Consider the following 8,976-nt stretch of genomic DNA (forward strand, 5'->3'; position numbering starts at 1 on the left):
TTCTTTATTTCATTAATCTCCGGGGCAACAATTATCATATCATGAACATAAAGAGTCAATATAGGTCTGAACCATTGAGAGTTTTCAAATAAACACATCTATCATAATAAGACCTTTTGAATCCTTGAGAGAGCATAAAAGTGTCAAATCTCATGTGCCACTGCCTAGGAGATTGCTTCGTACCATAACAAGATTTTTCTTTAACTCACAAACAAGCTTTTCTTTTCCAGTAATAACAACACCTTCAGGTTGTTCCATATAAAAAATCTTGTACAACACCTTCAGGTTGTTCCGTATATAAATGTTTACTTATCAAAGGCGCTTCACTCCCCAGCAACGACACCAGAAAAGAGTCTTGATGAACCAAAAGTATAGGGGATCTATCGTAGTCATTTCGATAAGTAAGAGTGTCGAACCCAACGAGGAGCAGAACGAAATGACAAGTGGTTTTCAGTAAGGTATTCTCTGCAAGCACTGAAATTATCGGTAACAGATATTTTTGTGATGAGGTAATTCGTAACTAGTAACAAGTAAAAAAAGTAACTAAGGTGCAGCAAGGTGGCCCAATCCTTTTTATAGGAAAGGACAAACCTAGAAAAACTCTTATATAAAGGAAAGTGCTCCCGAGGACACATGGGAATTATTGTCAAGCTAGTTTTCATCATGCTCATATGATTCGCGTTTGTTACTTTGATAATTTGATATGTGGGTGGACCGGTGCTTGGGTACTTCCCTTCCTTGGACAAGCATCCCAATTATGATTAACCCCTCTCGCAAGCATCCACAACTACGAAAGAAGATTTAAGGTAAACCTAACCATAGCATGAAACATATGGATCCAAATCAGCCCCTTACGAAGCAACACATAAACTAGGGTTTAAGCTCTTGTCACTCTAGCAACCCATCATCTACTTATTACTTCCCAATGCCTTCCCCTAGGCCCAAGTCATGGTGAAGTGTCATGTAGTCGACGTTCACATAACACCACTAGAGGAGAGATAACATACATCTCATCAAAATATCAAACGAATACCAAATTCACACGATTACTTATAACAAGACTTCTTCCATGTCCTCAAGAACAAACGTAACTACTCACAAATCATATTCATGTTCATAATCAAAGGGGTATAAATATGCATTAAGGATCTGAACATATGATCTTCCACCGAATAAACCAGCTAGCATCAACTACAAGGAGTAATCAACACTACTAGCAACCCACAAGTACCAATCTGAGGTTTTGAGACAAGGATCGGATACCAGAGATGAACTAGGGTTTGAGAGGAGATGGTGCTGGGGAAGATGTTGATGGAGAATGACCCTATTTCGCCGAGAAGAGGATCAATGGTGATGACGATTTAGCCCTCTCGGAGGGATGTTTCTGATGACCCACAAGTATAGGGGATCTATCGTAGTCCTTTCGATAAGTAAGAGTGTCGAACCCAACGGGGAGCAGAAGGAAATGACAAGCGGTTTTCAGTAAGGTATTCTCTGCAAGCACTGAAATTGTAGGTAACAGATAGTTTTGTGATAAGATAATTTGTAACAGGTAACAAGCAATGAAAGTAAATAAAGTGCAGCAAGGTGGACCAATCCTTTTTGCAGCAAAGGACAAGCCTGGACAATTTCTTATAATGAGAAAAGCGCTCCCGAGGTCACATGGGAATTATCGTCAAGCTTGTTTTCATCACGCTCATATGATTCGCCTTCGGTACTTTGATAATTTGATATGTGGGTGGACCGGTGCTTGGGTACTGCCCTTTCTTGGATAAGCATCCCACTTATGATTAACCCCTATTGCAAGCATCCGCAACTACAAAATAAGTATTAAGGTAAACCTAACCATAGCATGAAACTAGTGGATCCAAATCAGCCCCTTACGAAGCAACGCATAAACTAGGGTTTAAGCTTCTGTCACTCTAGCAACCCATCATCTACTTATTACTTCACAATGCCTTCCTCTAGGCACAAATAATGGTGAAGTGTCATGTAGCCGATGTTCACATAACACCACTAGAGGAGAGACAACACACATCTCATCAAAATATCGAACGAATACCAAATTCACATGACTACTAATAGCAAGACTTCACCCATGTCCTCAGGAACAAACGTAACTACTCACAAAGCATATTCATGTTCATGATCAGAGGAGTATTAATATGCATTAAGGATCTGAACATATGATCTTCCACCAAGTAAACCAATTAGAATCAACTACAAGGAGCAAGGAGTAATCAACAGTACTATCAACCCACAGGTACCAATTTGTGGTTTTGATGCAAGTTTGGATACAAGAGATGAGCTAGGGTTTTGAGAGAAGATGGTGCTGCTGAAGATGTTGATGGAGATTGACCCCCTCCCGATGAGAGGATCGTTGATGATGACGATGGTGATGATTTCCCCATCCCGGGGGGAAGTTTCCCCTGCAGAACAACTCCGCCAGAGCCCTAGATTGGTTCCGCCAAGGTTCCGCCTCGTGGCGGCGGAGTTTCGTCCCGTAAGCTTGCTTATGATTTTTTTCCAGGCTGAAAGCCTTCATATAGCAGATGATGGGCATCGGAGGGCCAACAGGGGGCCCAAGAGACAGGGGGCGCGCCCAGTAGGGAGTACTAGATAACAATTTCATATATAGTCAACATGCATCCTCAAGCGGTACTAGGTGATATCGACCACGATCATCATATGTAGTTCTAGATGATATCGACGACGATCATCATATGTAGTTCTAGATGATATCAACGACGATCATCATATGTAGTTCTAGATGATATAGCCACACACACATATGTAGTTCTAGATGATATCGAAGACGATCATCATCCTCAAGCCTGGGCGGTTGGTGTTCGTGATAGTAATTAGGATGGCCTGTCCAACATGAAGATTCTTGCCATCGAGGAATCTCTTCCACCCAACCGAGTTTGAGTGTGTGCGACCGTCCGTGTCCACGCGGTAAGTACAGGTCGTGACGGAGCCCCTCGCTGTAAGGCGTAGTCTAGCTGAGCCTTCTTCATCTGGCTCGATACCATAACTCACAGATAGGCTCTTTCCCAATTTCTGAATAAGAAAAACATATCAATTAATAAATAGCCTCGCACATACTCTTGCAAATAAGTATATATGTATTATCTACACTATTAATAGTTCCTTAGGTTCTACACTAATAAGCATGTGATCAAACTCTAAAATAAAGCATACCATCGACTAGATTCCATACAACATATCATTGGACTCTACACTAAGCATATCATCGGGTAATTTGCATTTGTAAGTATAACATACCATATCATGTCGATCGACCATGGTATTTGTCAGGCGGGTCACGAATGGCACCCCGACAAAGTTAGCATGTGGTGGAATTATGTCCCATAGGTTGCACACCTCCTCCTCTCTCAGCCTCATTCTTGGAGCTACGATGGCTTCATGAAGTGGGTCCTCATCATCTTCATCGAGTGGGTCCTCATTATCTTCATCATCTTCATCATCTTCATCATCTTCCACCAGGTTGATATAAATGATAGCCAGTTTGGGTCTTTCTGCTCTGAAGTAGAAGGTGATCAACTCACCATCAGTAAGACACATGCGGGCGAGGAAACGGGCCCATCCATCTCCTCCAATCTTCGAAATATTGCGTCCTTTCTCGACCACCATAGTGTACGGCCCCCCAGGGGTCTCAAATGTCACAGTGTCTCTTGTCAGCTTGTTGAATTTCAACCTCACATTCCATGTAATGATCTGTGTAAAGGAAGTAAAATGACACAATGCAGTAATGCCAACACTAAAAATAAAATAGTTGGTACATTTCATATAAGTTCTTACCATCGCATGACAAAAACTCGGCTGGAAGTAGATGCCGAACAGCTTGCCAATTGCAAGGCTGCTGGCGCACCTTGACTTGCACAATCGACATGGTGGTGGTGGTGGTGGTGGTGGTGGCGCCATTTTCCTAAAGCAATATGAGCAAAGGATTAACGATCCACTTCACATGAAAGAAAAACAGTAGCATGTGATTTTTTGGTTCTTCTTCAGTTATATTTTCATACCTTACTAACACCTTCTACAATAGAACCAACAGAAAAATGCCAAATCTTCCGTGAGAAGCAATTTGATTCTTCTTCCGCGAGAAGCAATTTGATGGACAATTATAATTCTAAGATCTAGCTAGGTGGTGCCAAATCTTCAGAGCTATCAACTAGCATACTAAATCAACTAAATCAAAATGTTCTATAAGTCAACTAAATCAACTAGCCTATTAAATCAACTTGCCTACTAAATCCACTAAATCAAAATGTTCTATAAATCAACTAAATCAACTAGCCTACTAGATCAACTTGCCTACTAAATCAACAAAATCAAAATGTTCTAAATCAACTAGCCTACTAAATCAACTAAATCATATGAACTAAATCAAAATGTTGCATATGAACTAGCCTACTAAATCAAATTTTAGTAGGAAGGAGGGGTTGTGGGTGGAGGAGGGAGGAGGGAGAAGGAGGGGCGGCTGTAGGAGGGAGGAGAGAGTAGGACGGAGGAGGAAGGGCGGAGCAAGGAGGGGCCGGCAGGCGGCGAGTCGAGGGAGGACGGAGGAGGAGGGCGGTACCGAGTCCAGCGAGGAGGAGGAGGTGACGGCGGCGCAGAGGGAGGAGGGGTAGGCGACGGCGGCCAGCGGGGAAGGACCGGCGCGGGAGGTTGAGGGGGAGATCGAGTAGTGTGAGTGTGAGTGTGGATCGGATAGAGCGTCAGTAGCGTGGCTTAGTGGAGGCCCGCTACTGCTACTTTTATTTCAGCAACGAGCGCCTTATTTCAAAACTCGCTGCTAGTAAGATCCTGTGTATAGGCTTTTCCCTAGTAGTGTCCGTTAAGATAGTAACGTTTGCAACCACGACAGGCACATCCTCACAAATACCGACAGGTATAGCGGTTGATTTATCGGCCATTTGCAAAGATATTTTAGTAGGTGTCAACTTATTCAATTCAAGTCTACGATATAAAGAGAGAGGCATAACACTAACACCGGCTCCAAGATCACATAAAGAGGTTTTAACATAGTTTCTTTTAATGGAGCATGGTATAGTTAATACTCATGTATCTCCAAGTTTCTTTGGTATTCCACCCTTAAAAATATAATTAGCAAGTATGGCAGAAATTTCAGCTTCCGGAATCTTTCTTTTATATGTAACAATATCTTTCATGTATTTAGCATAAGAATTCATTTTAAGCATATCAGTGAAATGCATACGTAAAAAGATAGGTCTAATCATTTCAGCAAAGTGCTTAAAATCCTCATCATCCTTTTTCATGGATGGTTTTTTAGGAAAAGGCAAGGGTTTCTGAACCCATTGTTCTCTTTCTTTACCGTGCTTCATAACAACGAAGTCTATCTTATCATAACGTTGATTCTTTGATTGTGGGTTATCAAGATCAAGAGCAGATTCAATCTCTACATCATTGTTATTACTTGGTTGAGCATCAACATGAACATCATTATTAACATTATCACTGGGTTCATGTTCATCATCAGATTGTGTTTCAGCATCAGAAATAGAAATATCATTGGAATTCTTAGGTGTGTCAACAACAGGTTCACTAGAAGCATGAAAGTCCTATCATTTTTCTTTTTCTTCTTAGAAAGACTAGGTGCAACAACATTATTTCTCTGAGAATCTTGCTCAATCCTCTTAGGGTGGCCCTCAGGATACAAAGGTTCCTGAGTCATTTTACCCCCTCTAGTCATAACTTTAACAACATTATCATTTCTTTATCATTTAATTCATTGAGCAAACCAGTTTGAGTTATTCTACTTGATTGTTAACCATAGAAGCATGTTTACTAATGAGTTTAAGTTCACCCTTAACTCTAGACATATAATCACTCCTACTATAGCTAGCTGTAAGCTTGTGTTCCGCTTCTCTTTTCTCTCCTCCACTTAGGCATAAATTTGGAGTGGCATCTCTTATAGCCTGCCTACGTCACTATGTTGTACTTGTTCTTAGGCGGATGGTGCAAGAGGTCACTGCTGCTACGTGTCGAGTAGAGGTTGGAGGACAGGGCATGAGGTCCCAGTAGTCGGCGTCGTCTTGAACGTGATTCCTATCTGGTTGGTCGCCAGCAGGCGACACTCACACAGGTACGACGCAACGTGGCGAGCAGGGGTAATTGAGGTCCAGGGTAGGCTTGAATGGGAGGTCCTTCGCCGGTCGACAGCGTTCACACATTCACAACGGAGAGCTCGCACCTGTCCAGCTGAGCAGGGGCTGGGGATGGTATGGCTTGTGGGGCGACAGCGGGTGGAAAAGACGGAGTCCGATTAGCATCCGAATTCAGTACTCTGGGGAACCTACTACGACCGGTGGTCACGGTTCAGAGGGGCTCCAATCTGCAACAGCTTGCTAGAGCAGCGCCAAGCCAGGGCTCTATATATATGTTTTGACATATCAGCCGATCAATGCAACAGCAGCGCTAATGTCGAGCTAGGTAGCTACCTTTGTTTTGGTTTCATCAATTTAGAGCTAGCTGTTGCTTCCAAAACTTATCTAGCAAGCCAAACTACCCAACCCGGCCATGGTGTCCAAGGACGTGTGGGCCGGGGTTGGATCAGCTCTGGCGTTCTTAGCTGGCCTCATCACCTTGGCAATGAACCATCACAGGTTCAAACTGTTTATCAACAAGGCCACCGCTTTCTTTACGTCAACCGTACATATCACCATCCCCGAGTACACCGCCAACCGTTTCGAACGCAGCGAGTTGTTCGTTGCGATTGAGGCCTACATCTCCCGCCATTGTACCGATGGGGCGCACAAGCTCAAGGCCGAGCTCGGCAGTGGCGAACGGGAACCCCATTTCTTTGTTGACGACGAACAGGAGATCATCGACACCTTCCAAGGCACCAAACTCTGGTGGTTCGCCTACACGGAGCGCCTACGTTCCAGCGTCTTCATCCGACACCCTGGTGATGAGGAGCGCCGCTTCTACCGAGTTTCATTCCATTGCAGCTTCCGCAACAAATTCAAAGATTCATATCTGCCCCACGTCCTTGGAGAGGGCCGCACCGTCATCGCCAACAACCGCCAGCGCCGCCTCTTCACCAACAGCACAGATGGAAAGAATTGCTGGAGCCACGTGGCGTTCCAGCACCCGGCGACGTTCGATACGCTTGCCATGGACCCCACGGAGAAGCAGGCCGTCATCAACGACCTCAATGCCTTCCGACAAGGAAAGGGCTACTACGACAAGGTCGGCAAGGCATGGAAGCGTGGGTAACTGCTCTTTGGCCCCCCCGGCACTGGAAAGTCCACGATGATCGCCGCCATATCCAACCACCTTGAGTATGATATCTACGACCTCGAGCTCACGGCGGTCAATGACAACACAGAGCTCCGGAAGCTCTTCATTCAGACGAAGGGAAAGTCCATCATCGTCATCGAGGACATTGACCGCTCCGTCGACTTTACCAGCAAATGCAAGCGCAGGGACAAGAAGTCCGGCGATGAGAGCGATAACACAGAGCTCCGGAAGCTCTTCATTCAGAAGAAAGAGAGAGGGGAGGACGCCGACGGCACCAAGCTGACCCTTTGTGGGATGCTCAACTTCATTGACGGGCTGTGGTCGGCGTGCGGCAGCGAGCGTATCATCATCTTCACCACCAACAACATGGACAAGCTGGACCCAGCGCTGATCCGGCCAGGCAGGATGGACAAGCATATCGAGATGTCTTATTGTCGCTTCGAGGCCTTCAAGGTGCTGGCCAAGAACTACCTGGACATCACCATCACCGCCCACCATTTCTTCGAGCTGTTCACAGAGATAGGTAAGCTGCTGCAGGAGGTGGACATGTCCCCGGCGGAGGTTGCCGGGCACCTGATGCGCACGGAGGAGGAGGATGCTGACGCATGCCTCAAGCGCACGGAGGAGGAGTATGCTGACGCGCGGCTCAAGCGTCTCGTGGAGGCTCTGAAAAAACGCCAGGTCAACGCGGCCACGGATAAAGCGACAGCGAAGGAACAAATTGTCCATACAGATGTTGGAGACAGCAGAAGCTAAATAAAGGCGGACATACAAGAAGAAGAATGGAAGGACGAGGCCGGCCGCGTGTTAGCACATCGCAGTACGTGTTTTGAAAGTGTGTTGCGCATCGCCAGGTGCTCAAAATTTAAACTTGATGCATTTAATTTCTTCTCGTTCAGGCTGTAGTTGGTGTTTGTATGTGTGATCTACTCAAAACTTGTGCAACCTAGCCATGCATTTACGCGCGGTAATACTCCTCATGTCTTATTATTGGGAAATTTGATTAAAGATATAATTTTCTTTGAATTTTATACTATGCCTTGTACCCTCATCCGTTTCATTTTAGCTGTCATTAATCATGCTGTCTACTCCAAGTGACGGAAACTACATCATGGTGCATAGGATGCCGGAGATTTGAGCAAGGCCATGTGTCTGTTTGAAAGATGCTAAGACAAAGTTAGCTAGCTTGGATTACCGGCAGGCGGAACAAGCACATATTTTCACAGCAGCACACATCATCTACATGATATATGTATAAATAACTCCAGAAAAGAAGAATGAGAGCATAAGTAGAATGAGAGCATATCATCAATCCCAGCACAAGGAGAAAACAGCTTTCATATTGTTTTTTTTTTGGTAAATGAAAATCTATATCTATATCTATACCTACTAATAAAAAGGTTATCACTTCTTCCCACCGAATTTCCGTCCGTAGCTTCGTCCGTCCGCCAAAAGTTTCATAGGTTGTTATAGTTTTACGTGAGTTGGACTTCTCCCCGAACATCCTGAGTTTTAGTTTTACCTGATTTTTTGTGAGACCCGTTGGCTGTTTGGGCCTCAGCCCACCAAACTCAACCCAGGCAAAACAAATGCAGTTCAGCGGAGGTGGAAAAAATAATGATGCAACTATAGGGAGTCAAACTCCCGACCTCCTGTTCATTGTATAAGGAGGTGTCCAACTGATCAAGC

General features: G+C 44.6%; 1 pseudogene; it reads left to right on the forward strand.

The window, feature by feature from the left end:
• The first annotated feature begins 3,911 nt into the window (after positions 1–3,911).
• LOC125529169 lies at positions 3,912–8,259 on the forward strand (annotated as a pseudogene).
• The last annotated feature ends 717 nt before the right edge of the window (positions 8,260–8,976 follow it).

The sequence above is a fragment of the Triticum urartu genome, unplaced genomic scaffold (genome assembly GCF_003073215.2).
Source record: "Triticum urartu cultivar G1812 unplaced genomic scaffold, Tu2.1 TuUngrouped_contig_5399, whole genome shotgun sequence".
NCBI lineage: Eukaryota > Viridiplantae > Streptophyta > Magnoliopsida > Poales > Poaceae > Triticum > Triticum urartu.